Here is a 20308-nt window from a genome sequence, read left to right as displayed (position 1 = left end):
TATGTATGTGTGACCAATTCTCAGCCTGCACAGGGCTACTTCTTTAAATCTGTCTTGTTTTTCTGTGTTGTACCTGCCTATCCTTGGCTTTATTGTGTGTAGTTTATTTTCTGTTGCTGCGTCCCATTCCTCTTGCCATTGTTGTCGAATCATGTTTTTTAAGTGTGGTTTGAGGTCATGCTAAGTTATCTTATCAATGTCTGTGTCATTTCGAAGAGCAGCTGACGCAGCTAGCTTATCAGCTGCCTCATTACCCGGTATACAGCGGAGGCCTGGCACCCAACACAGTGCAATATTATTTCTAGTTCATGGGCAAACATAAGGGTGTTATAAAGAGAGTTCAGGACTGGGTTCTTATTATGCAATTTCCAAAAGGATAGGGACGTTTAAACACTGAGGGAGTCTGTGTAGATTATCGACGTCTGCATTTTATTTTCTATAATGTGGCTCACAGCTAAAAGGATACCATGGCATTCAGCGGTAAATATACTAGTATGTCTGTTCAGGGTTTTTGACTGGGAAAACTGCGGTCCATGTGCTGCCCAGGAGACTTGAGCAGACTTCCAAGCATCGGTGTAATATTCATCACAAGTGTACCTCTCCTGAAGTGACATGAAGTGCTGCTGTATGGCAATAGGGGATGTTTCCCCACTTCAAGAAACGACAGGTCACAATTAACACCATGCATTTCCCAAGGAGCAATTAGGTCTTTTATGGAAGTTGTATGAAAACTGGTAACCGAAACATCCAGATAGTCAATATGCGTGGCAACTCTGATTGGATATGGTGGTGTTAGAGATGTTTTTTTTAGAAAAGTGCTGTGCCAGTTTGTCAAGCAGGAGCCGACGACATGGATGGTCCAGTTGGCATAGTACCTTCATAGCATAAGTTAGAGAAGTAAATTGTCTCCTTCGTTGCAGTGATCATCGGTTCGCCTATCAATTGGGCTAGCAATTGGGCTAGTTCGGAAAGCGCCCGTGGGGAGGCGAAGGCCGAGGTGGTGCACGGGATCGAGCAATTTTAGCGCAGAGGATGATGCTGACCCATAAACCGCCGAGCAATAGTCAATGGGTGATAGAACTGCACTATTCAGAAGGTTCAGAAGGCAGTAGCGGTCTGTACCCCATGACCAGTGAGAGAGAATTTTTAGCAAATTCATTGCTTTAAGACACTTCAGTCGCAAATGTTTTATGTGGGGAATGAAGGACAGTTTTTCGTAAACAACTCCGCCAAGAAATTTATGTTCTTTTTTTAAAGGCAAGGCTCTGACCATTCAGTGTAATGTTGGGGTCAGGCCTGATGCCACGCTGCTTAGAGAAAAGTACACAAACACTCTTTCCAGAGTTACATTTAAGCCCATTGTCATCAGCCCACCTGGACAATTTGTTTACGCCTAGCTGAATCTGTCGTTCACAGATGGCCAAGTTGCAAGATTTGAAGCTTATCTGGACGTCATCAACATATACAGAACAAGAAATAGTTTTTGGCAGCACGCTTCTAAAGACTTCATTTCGACTACGAAAAGTATGAAACTGAGAACACCACCTTGAGAGACACCATATTCCTGAATGTACTGCTTTGAATATGCATTGCCAACACGAACTTTGAAGGTCTGTTCAGACAAGTAACTTCGGATTGTATTCAACATGTTTCCTGTGATGCCAAGAGAGATGAGGTCGCGGATGATACCATAGCGCCAAGTGGTATCATATGCTTTTTCAAGATCGAAAAAGACAGATAAAGAATGTGGTTTATGTACAAAAGCATCCCTTGCATAAGACTCAAACGCAATGAGCTGATCAGCTGTTGATCGCCCAGCTCTAAAACCAGCTTGGTTTTGATAAAGAAGACCATTGTATTCAAGGAAATGGAGAAGGCGACGATTTACCATTTTCTCAGAAGCTTGCATAGACAGCTGGTTAGTGCGTTAGGCCGATAACTAGCAGCAAGTGTGAGTTCTTTTCGGGGTTTTAATATTGGAATGATGATCGCTTCCTTCCATGCTTTAGGAAAGCGTCCTGTGGCCCATACTTTATTATACAGGTAGAGTAGGGTTTCAAGAGTGTTCACATGCAGATTCCTGAGCATTCCATATGTGATCCTGTCAGGACCTGGTGCTGTGTTACCACAAGCGTCTAGTGCAATCTTCAGCTCCCGCATGGTGAGTGGGCTGTATCCTCCTGAGGATGGTCTTTTATCATGTATGTGCTTCCTCTCCTCCCTTGCCTTGTGCCGCAAAAAGGAATATGTATAGTGTGCTGAGCTGAATATGTATTCAAAGTGTTGCCCTAGTGTGTCTGCTTGATGTTCAAGAGAGTCACCACTGGTGCTGACAAGGGGCGTTGGGATTGTGCTATATCCTTTAAGTGCTCTTATCCTGTTGTGAACTTTGTGTGCATCAGAATAAGAGTTCACAGAAGAAAGGAATGATGACCAGCTTTCTCGCTTAGACATGCGTCGAATACGCCTGCCATTTGCCTTTGCCCGCTTAAAGGGTATTAGGTTTTCGGCTGTGGGGTATCGGCGTAGTTTCGACCATGCCCTGTTTTGAGTTTCACGAGCAGTCTTACATCCTGCATTCCACCACGGTCTTCGTTTATTTCGCGGCTTACTTGACGTCTGCGGAATGTATTTTTCTGCTGCCTCTATGATGTGCAGCGTGGTTAAACGTTGAGTTTCATCAATGCCTAAGTCGGTAACTGGTGAACTGGCCAATGATGAGTGTTCCCTGAACATCTCCCAGTTGGCTGCATATTCTTTAAACTTTCTAGGATTAGACGAATTTTCATTTTTATTACCTGAATACTTTACAGTGATCGGAAAATGGTCACTTACATATAGATTGTTAATTACAACCCACTCTGTAGCTGCTAAAAGCATTAGTGAGCCAATAGCTAAATCTATGGATGTGTATGTGTTACGTTATAGGTTGTAGTATGTTGGCTCTTTTGTGTTAAGTAGGCATGATCCAGAGGACAATAAGAATTTTTCGATTAGCACACCTCGGGAGTCCGTTCTTGTACATCCCCATAATGAATGGCGTGCATTAAAGCCTCCAACCAGCAGCCATGGTTCCGGAAGTTGATCAATTAGCTTTTCAAAACTTTCAATACTTATCCTATAATCTGGAGGAATGTACAGAGAACACACTGTTGTTATTTTACCAATAATTAAGGCTCGTGTTGCCACTGCCTCTAGGTCGGTATTAAGTGAGATGCTTCGGCATGAGATTGAGTTTTGAGTTACAATGGAAACACCGCCAGAGGGGAGAGTGCTGCCTTGCCTATCCTTCCTGAATACGAGGTAATGCTTGAGGAAACTTGTGTCTGCTGGTTTTAAGTGGGTTTCTTGCAGACAAAATATGTTTGGTTGGTGCTCGGCAAGGATTTCATATATACTGTTACGAAGCGGCAAGCCGATGAAGACAGGAGACAGAACATGACCGATGACGATGGTAGATGACGTTTAATGAATGTTCGAGGCGGGCCTAGCGCGAGCGCTCCTGCCCGCGCCACTGCCCGCTTCTTCTTCCTTGTCGCCCGTAACATGACCCGGGGCCACCGAGCGATCGTCCCGATCGTGAACGAGGAAGTTTAGCGATGTTAGAGATTTTATGGCGTGATGATAGGCATGTCTGGATGCTTGAAGAAGAAGAGGAAGAAGGAGGAGGAGGAAGAACATTTATTTCCGCCGAATATGGTGCAGCAGCCACCTACGAGTCCGCACGCAGGCGTCCGGGGAGGCAGTCTGTCACACCGCGGCCAGAGGACACCCGGCCTCGTCTAGGAGAAGAGGTCTTCAGCCTCGGCCGCCGGGCGGACGGCGAATCGCTGTGTTTTTTCGTCGGAGCTTCTTAGCGTGGTCTCCCATTCATCGCTAGTTTTAATCGCGTTGCGCCCTGGGGCACGAACGCATCTCCATATTATATGATCTAATGTTGCCACGTGGCCGCAAAATTTACAAATTTCGGTTTCTGCACCGTCCCTCTTCCGCCCTCTGGCGCCCGTCCAACTCCTCCACAGGGGCGAAAAGAAATTTCGAGCTTGGAGTCTTCTCCAGTCATACGATTCCTTTTTACTCAGGGATCTAACCGGTGGCGGATATATCCTCCGGTCTTTCTTCAAGTTGTCCGTTACATCCCTAAAGGTACCTACACATTCTTTGGTTTTAGATGTTGTGGAGGCGTCCGCAGCACCCCGAGGTAGCGAGGAGCGGGCGAGCATGTGGGCAGCCTCGTTGCCGGCGAGACCGGCGTGTGCTGGGGTCCAGATTATGGTCACGCTTTCGGCGAGAGACGACTCGTTCAGAAGTTTTGCAGCACGATTGCTGACTCTACCCTTGCTAAAATTTCTAACCGCCGCTTTGCTATCGCTGATGACGTGTTTCACGCCTGGTCGTGCAATGGCAATGGCTATTGCAATCTCCTCCGCCTCTACCGGCGGTAGATCTCGATTTCTTTCTATTCCTATGGCGATCCCAGTGTCCAATAGGGCGATCGAGGTTACGTCGCCTTCTTTCCCGATCGCTGCATCGGTGTAGGCGACCGATCCCGGCGGGAGTTTGTCCAATTTGTTAGCGAGGTGCTTAGCTCTGCTTTTTCTCCTCCCCTCGTCGTGTACGGGGTGCATGTTCTTCGGTATGGGCGAGACGTATAGATGAAGAATAGAACGGCTTGCCGGTACGATGTCTGATGCGTGGGTGATCCGCCTCCCTTGGAGCTGTCAACCATCCGTCACCAGAGTCCATGGGACCGATGGCTCGAGGTCACGTCGGGCAGCTTGGGCGGGGGTTGCGTGTTCGTGTCCATCGGTTCCTTCGGGTCATTCCGGTCTTTCGGGTCCTTCATCTCGGTTCTGATTGGTCTGTTCTCCTTGTCTTCAGGTCCGGGCTGGGGGCTGGGCGTTGGTAGTTGTTCAGGTCTGGGCTTGAAGGGCTGGGGCGAAGCTGCTTGGCGATGTCCCTGTACCCTCGGTGATGGTCCCGGCTTGAAGATGGCCTTGATGCTCCAAGGCGAGGATGGGGATGTCGTACCCAGCACCTCTAACCAAATGTTACGAAGCGGCAAGCCGATGAAGACAGGAGACAGAACATGACCGATGACGATGGTAGATGACGTTTAATGAATGTTCGCGGCGGGCCTAGCACGAGCGCTCCTGCCCGTGCCACTGCCCGCTTCTTCTTCCTTGTCGTCCGTAACAATATCATCCAAATTATTTAGTAGTCCCCGACAGTTCCATTGAACGATACTCTCAGTAGACATTTTTGTAAGTGCGGGATGTGGATGAGACAGTGGGTTTAAGACTCGCCGCCTTTATCAGGTGGCTTAACTGGCGTATGTTTTTTCAATTTGAAGCGGTCCGGCAGGCACCGCCTCTCATTGGTGGACTCCCTAGGCGCCACTGACGCTGTGGAGTCCACGCTAACCTCTATATCCTCTGGTGAAGGCATGGAGGCAGGAGGTTTTTTCAGAGGAACCAAGTTCCTCTCAGATGTCTTTGGTGTCTCGGAGATCTGGGAGAAAGTGACCTCCGGGGTTGCAAAGATTGGGGCAGCCAGTAGCTGCTTAGTGAGGAGCACGTCAGCAGCATTGCACTGCGTGCCCACCGTTACTAGACGCGGCCTGGCCCCTCTGCGGGCTGCGTCAGCATAGGGAGCAGAGGAAAGCATTCTGTGCTTTTTTCGCGCCTCTCCATATGTTATCTTCTCAGTTACCTTTATATTGATTACTTCCTTTTCGGCCTGAAAGGCTGCACAGGACCGTGAGTATGCAGAGTGGGTGCCCTCCCAGTTGACGCATTTGTAGTCAGTTGCACTGCATTTATCTGTTGCATGGTCATGTGCACTGCATTTTGCACATGTAAGGCGTCCTCGACAGGTCTCGCTATCATACCCGTACCGCTGACACTTGAAGCACCTGCGCGGGCTTGGTATGTACGGGATAACTTTGCATCGGATGAATTCCACATTGATAAATTCAGGTAGTGTGCTCCGGTTGAAGGTGAGAACAATATGTTTCGTTTTTATTTCTTCTTTCTTTCGCCTGATTGTTATTCTTCGTACTGCTGTTACACCTTGGTTCTGTAGGCCCTCAAGGAGATCTGATTCTGTTGCGTTTAGGAGGTCTCGGTCAGAAACCACTCCCTGGCAGCTGTTCAGACTGCGGTGGGGTGATACTTGAACGTCAAGGTGAGCAAATGTTTTTGTTGTGAGGAGGTTGTCAGACTGACTTTTGTCTGATACCTCTATTAGCAGGTCACCAGATCCTAGTTTCTTCGCTTTATAATTTGCCCCAATGATGGCCTTCAGAGAGTTGGCAATCAGAAAGACTGACAGTTCATTTACTGGTTTAGATTCGGTTATAGAACGCAAGACAAGGTATTTTGGAAAGTTCTCAGTTAGTGTCGCGATTTTTTGCGTCACTTCGGTGCGACTCCTTTTCGGGGTCGATCAGGTTTTTTTGAAGGTAGTTTTTCCATGCAGTGTGGATAGTTTAAGGGGTCCTAAAATATGTCGCCTCTGGTTCACCCTTATACGCATTGAATATATCTTGGCATGCATTGGTCAATATTGCCCCACCAGCTTTGGTAGCATACCAACATTGCATATATCTTGGTTTATAGTGGTCAATATTGTTTAACGAGCTTTGATGGCTAGCCAGCATTGCACATATAATGGCAAAAATTGGTTAATATTGTCCGGCCGTTATGGTTGGCTTGTCAGCTATAAATAAATCTTGGCATAGATTGGTCAATAGATACCCACCTGTCATGGCGGCCTACCAATAATGTATACATATTGTATTATATTGTTCAATATTGTTCGATGGACTGGGATGGCTAGCCAGCATTGCACCCTAATGGCATAGGTTGGGCAGTAATGTTCTGCCAATATGAATGGCTTGTCAACATGGAATATATATTGACATAGATTGGTCAATATTGTCTCATCAGATTTGGTGGCATCCCAATATTGTATAAATCGTGCTTTCTAGTAGTCAATATTGTCTAACGAGCTTTGATGGCTGGTCACCATTGCACATTTCAGGCTGCGGCGGAGCTAAAAAAACAGTAGAAGCAGCTCTGACCGACACAGTCATTTTTCAATGTGTATGTATCCCAATATGACAGTGTTTTTGAGCTAATTTCGTCCAACTAAATTTTTCGCTGGCCCGGACATCAGTTTACGTTCAACTGTACAAGATATTCATACGCCATACGTAATTTGGGCCACCATATATATAATATTTTTTGAGATTAATGTACAGATTGTCTTAAAATGGTTTGACTGAGCTGGCCACACAAAATGCACAGAAGCGCCCATCACGGAAAATGTAGAATATATTTTTCTGAATATAATTTCCGTGATTCACTAATTGCTGCGGATGACCTGCGATTATATTTGACAATTTTGGTAGAGTACTCTTTTATTTACGATTTTAGGCACGATTAATTGTTATGTAAAATTTTGCGTATAATATCTTCGAGACAATTCCTGCAGACTAGAGGGCCGCATGTCGATCAGGCGTGCACGTAGCTAACACAGATAGTGTTCCAAACTTTACCCAAGTGTTGAAAAAATTCTGACAGCGCGTGCAATCTTACACTGCGAAAATTTGCGAAGGCGAGATTAATGCTGCTGTATACGGTGCATCACGTATTATTATCGTTATCAACTAAACGTAGCGTCATTACCATTGATACTGTCGTCATTGTCATTATCACTAATTGCAGTGCCATTTTCGTCGCTATCATCACGGTAGACAAGGAGAATTACGTAGGGTGCTAGTTTCGCGAACCAGGGTTTAGCGCAGTTGGTTAAAGCGCTAGCTAGGCTAGGAGTCCGATTCCCGGTGGAGACGATTTGTTTTTCTGATCTCGTCAAACCAGGATGATTGAAAGTGATAGACACATCAGTGCACAGATCCTGAACACATCTCGGAAGCAACTATCGCGCATGGAATTTCGTTCTATGGACCTATATATACGCATACGAGTGCACAAGCATGCGCACACGCTCGAGCACACATCTGACAAGCAAAAGTTTAATAGATGCGTGTCGGCGAAAAAACTCCTGCGCAGTCAAAAACGAAAGGTACTCAAAGGCAAAGAACGCAACAGAACATGTGAGTCGTTTGAACAAACACCAGTCGTTATGTTTGGATAGTAAACGCAGAAACGATCAAATATATCCGGTGAATAAACATCCTGTAAATGTTTGTCTATGATCGAAAACACGCACTCGTAGCAACATTATTTCCGCCTTTTTTTACGCGTAGAAAGAAACCCTACATATGTTCAAGCGATAGCAGAGGTGGGAGAGATCGATCGTTCTAGCCAATCAAACTCTCACTGCATGATTCGCCATTACGCGAGCTGCTTCCGGCATTCAGCTTCAGCAACAGAAAGATAAAGACTGAACGACTTTGGCCATCGATGTGGCAGCGCATAAAATATTTCAGCTCAAAGAAAAAATACAAGCAACATATTCTACGCTATGTCTAGCTAATTCACTTGACAAGAAAAGAAATCTGAACTGTACTGGAATGGATCGTATTATAATGCGACGTAAATCGCACACTGTCGAAACGTTGTTTGCATGTGGAAGATAAAAAAAAAAATCAACTGCACTACATGTGGCAAGGCAAACGAAAAAATAAAACTTTAAAACAATTACAGTGAAATGAATGCGCGCTCATGCGTCGCCAGCATATATGGTAACAAAATTGAAATTGCATAATAACAATGCTCTCTATGGTAGTTATTTTTGTTCAAAAGCTGCAATACATGGCTCATAATGGTGCATTTGACTACAGCTTTTGACAGCATTCTCCTAAGCACTGATCAGAAACTATTCTTCAGGCATTCTATGCCTTATTATCCAATCATATATTCACCGTACCTAAGGCGTTCCCCTCCAGAAAACTAAACAATTCTATCCCATCGTGTCAACCAGCTAGCTAATGGCAATTCACATATATTCAAAGTAATGCGGGTGCGTTATTTAGGCAGTTTTGGGGCATTTTTAGAGAACACCACTCTCGAAGAATTTAACACGATTGAGAATTAGGTTTCCTCTCTGTATTATTCTGCCGCTTTGACTAGCGCAGCTTCCGCGGGCTGAAAGATGATTTTACCGCGCTTCTTTCTGAGGTCTACACCTTGTCCCAGTTCGTAGATATAGTTTTAATGTTGACCCTTGCTTTCTTTCGATTCTTTCTTTACAGCCAATTTAGTTCTTCAGGTCATCGCTCGTCGAGTATTTTGTATTTCTTGCTGCTTTATATGCCCACGCTTAGTTCTATGCGGATTTTTTCTTGCTCTAAACGTCGATCTGATTTGAAAAAAAAAAAAATTATTAACATGGGAATTTTAACCTTAAAGTACCCGTAGTTATGGTCATTTTCGCTTTTCTTTTCCTTAATGGGAATACAGCAAGTATACGGGCTGCTGCATAGTTCAGTTCCGCGTCATGACGTTTCTAGAGCACTCCGTCGTGAAGCTGTGTGCCATCTCTAGTAAAAAAAATATGTCCATTTGTTTGAACCGAGAACGATTCCGTGAAAACTGAAAATTGTTTTACGTATGTGATTATTACTGAAACACATAGGTAAAACCCATTTTGCATAAACAAAAAAAATGTAGCGAAATTATCGTGGCACTGAAAACGTTACCGAGCCAACAGTTGAGGCGACCAAAGAGCTCCGAACGCACTTCTCGTTGTTTTAGCGAAGCCGAGGGCAAAACTGCGCATTCCTCCTCACAAGCTTGGCGCAATCAACATATGGTTTCCATTCTCTCGTCCTTTCGTCGCCTCTCCGCCCGAGGGCCTTGAGTAAAGCAATTTTCCAGACGGCTTTCAACTTCACGTCTTGTAGCCTTTTCTCCCCGTGAAGCAGTCATCGCGGAAGGGCAGCGACTTTCACTGCCCATTCATTCTTCCCGGCTAGGCATGCGTTGCTCACAATGCCTCCACTCTACTCCCCCGCACTCTTCCCTTCCTTCCCGCCAACTTCTTCTTATTCTTCTAGGATGTGTGGAATATTTTTTTTTTTTGGGGGGGGGGGGGGTTGATACCGGACGAGGGTTATATCTAAAGCCCCTCAATAAACTAAAAGTAGCGCCATCTCCTCTCTCCTCCTCCGGCGGCGCCGCTCCTCCTCTCGCATTTCGACCGTGGCTCCACCTACGGGGTGCGCGACTAGCGCGCGCTCTCCGGAGCAGGCGCCCTTCACAGCCGTCTCGATCAGCGTCGCGCGCGCCTCGATCGAGGCGGCCGTGCGCCGGGTCTCACCAGAGCCTTGCATTTTGTCGCAATGTGTTCAGGTTAAAATATTACTCACTGCTGAAACATATTTACCGAATGTTGACAGGGATTTCCCGCCAGAATAGTTTCAGCTGTGAGTGTCATACGTACACCACATATACATGATTTCGGCGTTGGTTCAACTCGCCGTCATCTCCGTGTGTCCGTAGTTCGTCACATTTGGCCACTCAGCGGCATGCTTTATAAAATTTGTAACTAGGCGGCGGACAGGAACAATTTTGGAACAGTCTGTGTATGGTTTCTTTGCAGCGTTGACTGGATTGCGAGCTGCCGGTAAACTTAAGAAGTGTGGCAGCAGCTGTCTTCCATGTATTTTCAACTTCAGCTGCAGATCAAATTAACTATAGGCGGCGGAAGCTACAGTCTGTGTGGAGTCTTTGCAGCTTTGATTGACTTGTGAGCTACCGGTAAACTTGGGGAGGGAGGTAGCAGCTATTTTTTTTATATTTGGCGTTGAGATGGTGCCGTGTTCAGCTGCCATGGTGTGTCACCATACGTACACGATTTTGGCGTCGATTTAACCCGCCTTCACCTCCTTGAGTCCGTCAGCCATTGACAAAAGTGCGCAACATGCTTGAAAAAAAAATTAACTAGGCTGCGGAGCTGCAGTCTGTGTGGTTTCTTTGCAAGTTGGACTGAATTTTAAGTTACCGTGAAACTTGAGAAGCGTGGTAGCAGTGTTTTTTTTATATTTTGCGCTGAAACGGTTCCGTTTTCAACTGTCCGTGCGTGACACCATTTGTACGCGATGTCTGCGTTGGTTGAACTCACCTTCACCACCGTGCTTCTATCTGCCGCCGGCCAAAGAGCGCAACATGCTTGAAAAAAAAAATTGAATAGCCAGCGGGAACGATTTAGTAGCAGTCCGCGTGGCAGCAAAACACACGGCGATATGCGCCGCGCGCGCGCCGCCCGCCCCGCTGGAAAGGAGGAAGCTGCACGCCCAGCAAAAAAAAAGCGCGCGCGCGCACGTGACGGCGCTCGGCCAATGAGAGGGTCGAACGACGAAGGAGAGCGCAGGAGAGGAGGCGGGCGGCAAACTTCACATGTTGGCGCTACTTTTAGTTTATTGAGGGGCTTTAGTTATACCGGCCGAATGTCGCGCTGGAACTCTTGGCATCCGGGGGAAGGGGAGATGGGACTTGGGGAGGGGTCGGGGGAGCCAACTTTCTTGGCCGGCAGCCTTCTGGGCTCGCGTGTTCCTACGGGACCTCTTTCATTTCTCTCACCGCCTTTCGAGCTTTATGCTTCCTCTTTCGACAGATCTCAAGCAAAAGAGAGAGAGAGAGAGAGTTAAAACACAACGACCCTTCTGCCCCCTTCCAACCGTGCCTCGAAACTCCACACAAGCGGCTGATTCAGAGTCGTCCGGCCGGCTACACAATCCCCACCCGCTCGAGCTGCTCGAGCTCCCGCACCTTTGGACAGCAGAACCGAAAAACCAAGCATTGTGAAGGTTCCAATTTGTTTTAATGACCATGCCTGAAAGAGGATAACTGTGAGTACCACTAGCATTTTAAGTTGTTCATAACTGAGCTTTCTGAGATTATTTCTTGTTTGTCTCGTCGTAAGATCGCAACTTTTTTTACCAGGTGTATAAAGCATCAGATCACTGGGATGTACTTTGCGAGGCAACATTCATTTCGGATTGTTGCAACTAAGGTCTGGGAATCTGCGCTAGCCGTACGGTAAGATACCTTTTTTTGCATGATTTGGGGCTGTATGTTGCAAGCCTTATCATCATGTCAGTAACCGATATGCTTGCGAGAACGGAAAGCCATTTATGTCGACCACACCACGCCAGTCAATTCTGAACTGTATTTTCAGCGCACTATTTTGTATGCATAGACTCTGGTCACAAAGCCAAAATTTACGGCGCAGAGGTGGCCAATTTGTATTGCAAAAGAAAAATGTGGCCCTGTAAAACATGATGCGTGTTTTGTGTGATTTTCAGGTTACAACTTCATCGCGCGTGTTGTGTGTCTGAAGTGATGAATTTCTTTTACATACTATATTCAAAACGCATGGTTAAGTTGAGCTTTCCGGAACATGATTTTTAGTTGCGAGCGAATATTGTAATTTGCCTTTATAAATGCGCGTTTGAAATGGTCTAAACGACGTGTAGCTTATTCACGTGTTTGATCTTCCTCCTGCGCTAATCCCGACTAGTAGAAGTGTCATAAAATAGTCAGCAGGTGCAATTTTACTATCGATTGTAGAAAACTAAAAGCATCCGGAAAGAAGATCTGTCGATGCGCTTATTCTTACTGCTAAATTTGATTATTTGCGGAAATAATAAAAAACTTTTCGTTTAAAAATGCACTTATCCACAATTATAGATTGTTATATCGCGCAGAAAAAAGGGGCTTGCCTGAAACATGATACTTTATCTTCTACGTGCAAGAGCTTCTACTGTCCGCGCGAAGAAATGTATGAAAAAAAAAATTCTGAATAGGGGATTCTTATTTACAGTTGCTACCATAGTTCTTATACTTTACCACACGTACAAACTTGTTCCCACAACAAACGTAATGCTAAGCTACGGATTTCTTTATTTTTTATACTTGAGTATATCATACAAACTCCAAAGCATATGTGTCGTTCGTTGCTTTGGCTGCAGCTTTGACAAACTTTAAAATGTTCTGTTTGCAGTAATGATGCGATGTACACTAATTTTAGCAGCCGCGGTCGGAGTGCGACTGCCATTTTTTGCGTCTCTATTTTCTTTTGTAGTTTCGTTTAGTTCTTGCGGCAATCTAGTCTAACAAAAACTATTCAAAGGAAAGCTATTGATTTGAAGCATGCAGTTATGACGACGTCTTTCGATCACAAAGGCACTACAAGTAGAAAGGGGCAAGCACTGACTACCGTTTACCGAATAGATAACGGCAAATGTCATTTTGTTTTATGTTTCCAGCATCAAGAACACATCCACATGGGAAGCCGTGTACAGCTGCCAGATGTCGCAATCAATGTAACCAAGTTAATATGGCAGGCCTCACCGAGTATGCAGCTTATTTAAACCTGAGTAAACCAGACAAGAAAGTTGTCTGAGGGCCAACAGGCGGTGCTTTATTTTGCATTTTTACTCCACGGTCTAGCTGTACATCCACTTTCCAAAAGTTTTCTCTCTTAATGGGATTTCTGAATGTTTCTTTTATTTCCAGGTGCCATCTGCGAAAGGAAATACATTGTTATGCACGCTGCTCAAGTCCATATCTTTAAAGGCTGCTGGGAGCTGCTGCCCCTACAACCGACCACAAAAGAAGCTGCGATGAACTCAGCGCCTTCCTCCAACCTGGGACCTGAGAACACCTTGCCATGGGACGCAAAAACAGGAGGAGCACTGAAGTCTGAAGTCTGAGTTCTGCCTAAATTTTTCCACGCCTTGTAACCCATGCACACCTAATAAATCACCATGCAATGTACCTTCCAGCTGTATTATTTTCTGTGCATGGATATTCTCAGCATGCTTTATTTAAATAAAAAGCTACATTAAAATATCAGCACTGCATCCGTATGGGATGGCTTTGTAGTTGCCGATTAACCATAGCGCAAAATAGCAACTAGCCGTAGTACTTATTATTGAAACATTCAGAACTATAATGTGCCACATTGCCAATTGCTCTGGCTGGATGCCAGTAATGCGAAACCACTGGGCAAGATTGGATTGGAAATATTGGGTAGCCGATAATCTGGCTGGATGCCAGTTGTAAATATCCAGTGAATAAGCATGGATACAAGATATTGGATGCCCAGTGAGCTTGGCGGGATAGCCATGATATAACAACCAGTGAGTGAGCTTGGGTGGAAGATATTGAGTAGTCATCGAGTGCCATTGAATGCCAGTAAAGAAGGTAGTATGCCAATGCTAGGTTTGATAGGAGAGCCAGTCAAATTGGTTGGCATATATCTTGGCTCTTTGTGCGCCCCTATCAGACGCCAATATGGACCAATATTGGGACCAATATATCCCAATATTGGACCAGTGGCGGTCCATTGATGGCGTGCTGCTTGGGAGGTTTGCCACGGCTGTCTTGGTATGATGCTGATGGAGGAAATAAATAATTTTATGAGTACGCGGCCGCTCACTGACTTCGCGTCTGGTTAAAAGACAGCAGGGTACACTGGGAGAAGTGGTGGGCCCTATTGCCGACACACTGAAGTTCTGGGGCAAGCATGCTGTGGCCTCATGCGCTATCTAAACGAGAGTAATTTCATTGAACGCAACAATCAAATAAAAAAAGCAGGGGGCACATAAGTCTTCAACGTGCAGAAATGGGAAAGCGTATAACTGCCAATTCATTAACTATCGCTATCCTATCTATCAATATATCTACTATGCCGTCAAGTGACCTATCATAACTGTCAATATTCGCAACAAACACTATCACCTCACTATCCGGGCTTATTACTCTCATTTACTATTAATATCTGTAACAGTCACCATCATAAGCTATCACTATTTAATCTGATGCCGTCCCATGACCCATTGATATACTTCAATTTTCATTGACTTACGCTGTCAATCATATCTCCATTACCTGATAATATCTGACGAGACAACTATACATTGACTTTCATTTCTTATACTGTCTTATTTTCTAATAAATGGAGGTGGGAAAAGAGCAAGCCACAGAAATAACTGACTACTACCATCGCGAGGTTTATGTCTCTGTCGAGGAGGCTTCCCTTGCTTCAGGACAGGTTGGTGAGAGAAAATTGAAGGAACTGCGTTGGGCCTCAGTTTTTTTTTCGAGTTCGTGTAATATTGGCAGCTTAAACCGGTCTTCGGTAAAATGTAGCTAGAACATAAAGCGAAGTGTTAATCACTCAGGCTAGGTGAAAAAAAATCTTCTTGCATAGAATTGATATGAGTAATATGTTACAGTGCGAAGAATTGTTACTCGCAAAATGGTCCCCTATTTTTATATCATAACTATAATCATTACTGATTGTTTAAGTTCCGTAAATACAGAAAATTGATGCAATGATTCCGGCTGATTTGACATCGATGGGAAAGCGTTTCTCCTAGTAAATGAATACGCGGAATCGCGGTTTTAGAGCTCCAGCTTTCAAAGCGAAGGCAACCTGCCAATGCCTAGTAGTCATGGTCAAAGTGAAGCGTGTGTGATCATGTGAACACCCCCTCCCCATTGGCCGTATCTCTGATAAAACGAACGCATACTTTTTAACCCACGCGTGCGCCGAAGCATGGCAAGACACATTCAAGAATTGAAAAAAAAATGCCCTACAATCAAACTAGTGCAATTTACCCGCAATACTTCGGGTTTACTTGCCAAAGAGTTTTTCAGGGCCAGCATTCATTGCTCCTGAGTAACCAATGCACACTACAAGTACAGGCTAGAAAGACTAGCTCCTCTACAAGCCCCAATTTTGATTTTTAGTGAAGGAGGTCAGCGATCCTAGCATAATCGCGACAAATGCAATCGAGAGACTACTTTTCCAGTTATCACTGACAGCAAAAAGCAGATTATAGTGCCGTATTTCTGACTACAGAAGTCGACAGCGTGTGAAATGATGGAGCCTTGGAGGCTCGCAGAATATTCAGCATGCTGCAGAGGACAACCTTATTTTTATACAATGAACATGTTGCCTCCACAAAAATATTGAGGAGCAAGCAGGAATAGAAAACGCAGCGTCAGGTGACGCGTTATTACGGGGAGTGAGAAAGGTGCATTGCGACGCAAACAACCCTGTTCTTTCTCGGAATAAACTTCTTTGACTAATCTTGTGAATGCATTGACTCTTGCACAAGCCGTCACGCTTGCCTTGAGTTATCATGAATACCGCATAACCATGTTCAGGCCGCTTGCTGCAGTTGTACGCGCAACAGCACGGCATAGAGCTTGCACGCTGCAATAAAAGCACAGCGCGCAATATTCGCTCGCCGAGAATAGGAGAAAAATGGCGCGAAGGAAAAAGAAAACACAAGGAAAACGCCGGACGCGCGTTGGTTTCCAAGGGCAACGGCAGGGAGACCAATCGTCGCTCAGGAAATCGGGCGGAGAGCCGGCCTTCAGGGGAGCGGTGCGCAAGGGCGAGGAGGAGGCGAGGAGGTAGCGCGGCGGCGGCAGAGTTCAATCGTTGGCTACCCTTTCAAAGTATCAAGGGGTTTTATTTGCAACGCCACCTTGCAGCTGACGCCATTGCGAAAGAAACGCCGCAGGGGATCTGGAGACTAGGCCACCCAGCCGTCCCGTTCGAGGAAAAGGGGGGGGGGGGGGGGGTGAAGCGGCACTGTCCCAGAGCAGTGTACAGTCGCTGTTGCTCGGACCCGATGTCTGGCGACACGGCGGGATGCCGCTGGGCTGATTCGCTACTTGGGAGGGCGAAGGGTCGCGCGCCTATTGTTGCCTTCAGCAAGACATTTAGTGAGCGCTTGTGGCAGTGCAAAAGGCTTCATTAACGGCGTCTCCCTGCACCCATGCTTTTCGCCACGGCAGGCGACCCTGCAGGAAGTGGTTCGCAGAAGCGTGCCGCTGTTGTTCCCGGTTGATAAGGGTGCGTCTGCCGTTCGCTTCCTGGCGACGCCTCGGGGCGAAGTGACGAAACAAACCAAGCCTCCCGCACGCCCCGCGCATTTAGCGCCCATGAAGAGGAGAGAAAAGAAGAAAGAAAAACAAAACAACAGCGCTCGCTCCTTGGCCTCGGCGCATTGGGGGTTCGACCGACAGCTCGACTCCACGTGCGAGTCGCTTTTCACTGCGGCCTTACAGCACCGGAAGCGATATTTCGAAGTTGAGGGTTCGGTTACCGCTATCGGCGCGGTGGTTTTCCTTTCATTTGGCATTTCATTTTTACCACTAAAAGGATTACATTAGTATTGCAAGATAAATTACAAAATTAAATAATGATAAAAAGGTATCTGCGCTTACCTGGACTTCGCCGACTGTTGGTTTGTCGTGCAAAAGGAGTTGTTATATATATTAAACGCATTGTTACCAACGGCGTCATGCTAAACGCTATCGCTGTTTATACTTCTTTTTGCTTTTACCTATGTGCACTTTAGTAGTTTACTCAATTCGTTTCCAGTGCCCTTTTTGCTTTTTAACAGGAAAAGCGACGAGCGTTGAAAGCAGATTTCTATGATCCACGGGATGTTTTCAGTGTGACAGACACTTCGTTTGGTCTACATCTTCTAAGCATCATACACATGCTGTGGAAAGGGTGAAACTCATCTTTCAAGTTACGGCGCGCATTTAGAAATAAAGATTCTTCGTGAAAAGGGATTTTTAAATGTCGTAGGCTAGCGATGAATGTCGAAACACCGATTGTTCTTTTTGCTCTCATGGCAATATGAATCAATGTCTTGCCGCGACAGCTTTTCCTCCTATATGTATTTTACAGTTTTGTATTTCATACATGCATTTCGTGAATCAAATGCAGTGCGTTCTTTTTCATGACAGCAAGGCTTATTTTATTGATGAGAATATTCTTTTAATTCAACTCTAGAGAAGTCAGTGTTTTAAAATAACACCGCCGTAGCAAACTGGTGAAATATAATAAACAGCTTTTCGTGAACTAGAATGTCTTTACCGATGTGCACTTTTGTTTTTGTTTTATGCTTTGCAGGCATGGCTCTTAAACATTTTTGTGACGATTCTACCATAGCTTACTGTGCATCGCTGCTAAAGCGATTTTCAGTACAAATGTGTTCGCGCTAAGGAATTAATCGATATCATAACACAGCGACAGAAAACTATGCGATAGCTTTTTATTTACAATTTCACTTACTTTTGATACTCTTTCTCAAAATAGGCTTAATAAAAGCAATTAAGGGTTACCGTAAAAGTCTAAAAAGTATATATATATTGCTCCTTCCGAGCGAATGCTTCCGCCTACTGGCTCATTTTTAGTGGGAGATCGTAAGACTACTATATTGAAAAATGCGTGTAACAGAACGCAAACACCTAGAAATGTGTACGGCTCGCATGCAAGGCTAATTATTAAGACGGCGATGTTTTTTGCCTAACAGTCACCGCAATTCTTTTTAATAAAATGTGGTACTAAGCTTTCTTTTGAAAAGGCTAGTAGTCTTCAGATATTAGCCCGGTTATAAAACACTTTCAGTGGGCTCTTTGGCGTCCACAAGTGAACTTTCGCCCGCCTCTGCAGAAGACGATAGAAAAGAGCATCGCGAGCACACGTCCTGCACATCGCTCCGCCCACACCATTGAAGTTTTGCAGACACATATCTCCACCTCTCTTGGTCTCATTCATATCATTTCTCTGCTTCTAGTATAAAAATACAAAGGCATGGCCGATACTCTTAAGCTGAGGTTAAACTTCAAATATGTACAAACTTCACAAATATGTACAGACTCCAGGACGTATTTATGCTTTTAAATACCCTCAGCTCAAGGGAATGGTTTCCAAAACAATAAAACAACTTTTAACAATATAAGCGTAGTTTTGAAAGGTGGGACGGTTATGAGTTTTTGCTTGTTATGTTAGGTTTTAGGACTCGAGAGCCACTAAGGCTAAGAAGCGCCGAACACGAGGGTAAAGACAATTGTATGGATAAAAAAAAGTGATACTTTATGATTATTTAGAATGCTAGCTACTTCGATAACTTAAATATTTGTGAAGACTCAAGACGTACTTTCGCCTAAAAGGAATATCTCTGCTGTAAAATAATACATTTTTTTCATGAACAAAGACATGATTCACTGTCAATTAGCCACCGCACCTTTCGCAGAGGGGATTGTCTTGTTTTTGTAGGAAAAAATTTGCGAATGAGATGGGCGCTTTTGATGCGCAGGCGACATAAAATTACTTCTCTAAAACGTTCCTTATGTCTACAGGATATTGTATCTCCTATAAACGGCATGATAGAATGTAATTTGTTGTTTACTTGTCTATCTAAATAGTATGACTTTTACCTCTCACTTTAATTCATAATACCTTTGTACAAACCGTCTGTGTCAATCTCACTTCTCTATTGTGCCAAATCGGGCTTGTGCGGCACATGCATTTTTTTTTTGCCCTCAATCCCAACATGTGTAGGGAGCCAGTAGAATTATATCTTGTGTTTTCGCGCTGTGAGTTTAGCTATGTTATCACTGGCGGCATTGGCCTACTACCAACTTAAGGCCGACCTACGGCTTCTGATCGCCGCGGACCTGGCCTGCAATGGGTACTCGGCCAATTGATGACTCTTGGCTGTTCACTCACCAGGTTGAGCTTACGTTAGCTATTGCCCAAGGCTCAAGATCGGGCACCTGACTGAGCGTCGACCAATTTGGCCACGGTTGCTCATCCATTGGCCGACTCATGGTCGGCCAAGTACTAAGTTGAGCAAGAGATGCCCAACGCCAAAGGCCCGAGATCGTTGCCCAGAGTGAACGTAGCACTGTATGGCAACAGTTTTTCAGGCATCTGGAGGCTCTAAATCTGCCATGTACGAGGTTCGCAGTAGCCGGGCAGCGCCCACGACATAAACATATGCGTGTACTGCATGCCGATTACATCCACGAGGCAGCGCAGGAAAACGTTAAGCACCACTTTGACCGATCATTCAGAGCAGCTTTTGAAAGGTAAATAAATGGAAGCACGGAATACCAAACGCAAAAAATATTGCACCACATTCCTTTATAGAATTATGTGGATAGATTAAATTAACCCGCTCATCTAACTGGACCATCTATAATATAGCTCCTTAATTTTAGGATTCCAATTCATTTTTCCAAGACACCCCGGACTTCGTGCATGTCTAAGGGGCAAGACAGGATTAATAACAAATTCGTCGGGCTTGTTTACGCCGGCTTCCCTGAGTCAGTCTGTTGCAACGGCAAAAACGCTTCTGATAAAGATGAACGCTGGTGTGAGCCGCATTGAACAGTCGGGTAAAGAAAGGTCTTTGCGGATCTATCAACCCACAATGCTATTCACGGCCTGAAAAAAGTGGCCGACAGCCTTTTATACCCGTGGCATTTTCTGCGCCCCGTAAGTTTGACCATAA

This window comes from Amblyomma maculatum, chromosome 4 (genome assembly GCF_055883805.1).
Source record: "Amblyomma maculatum isolate TAMU_Amacu chromosome 4, ASM5588380v1, whole genome shotgun sequence".
In the NCBI taxonomy this organism is placed as follows: Eukaryota; Metazoa; Arthropoda; class Arachnida; order Ixodida; family Ixodidae; genus Amblyomma; species Amblyomma maculatum.
This window is presented reverse-complemented; position numbering follows the sequence as displayed.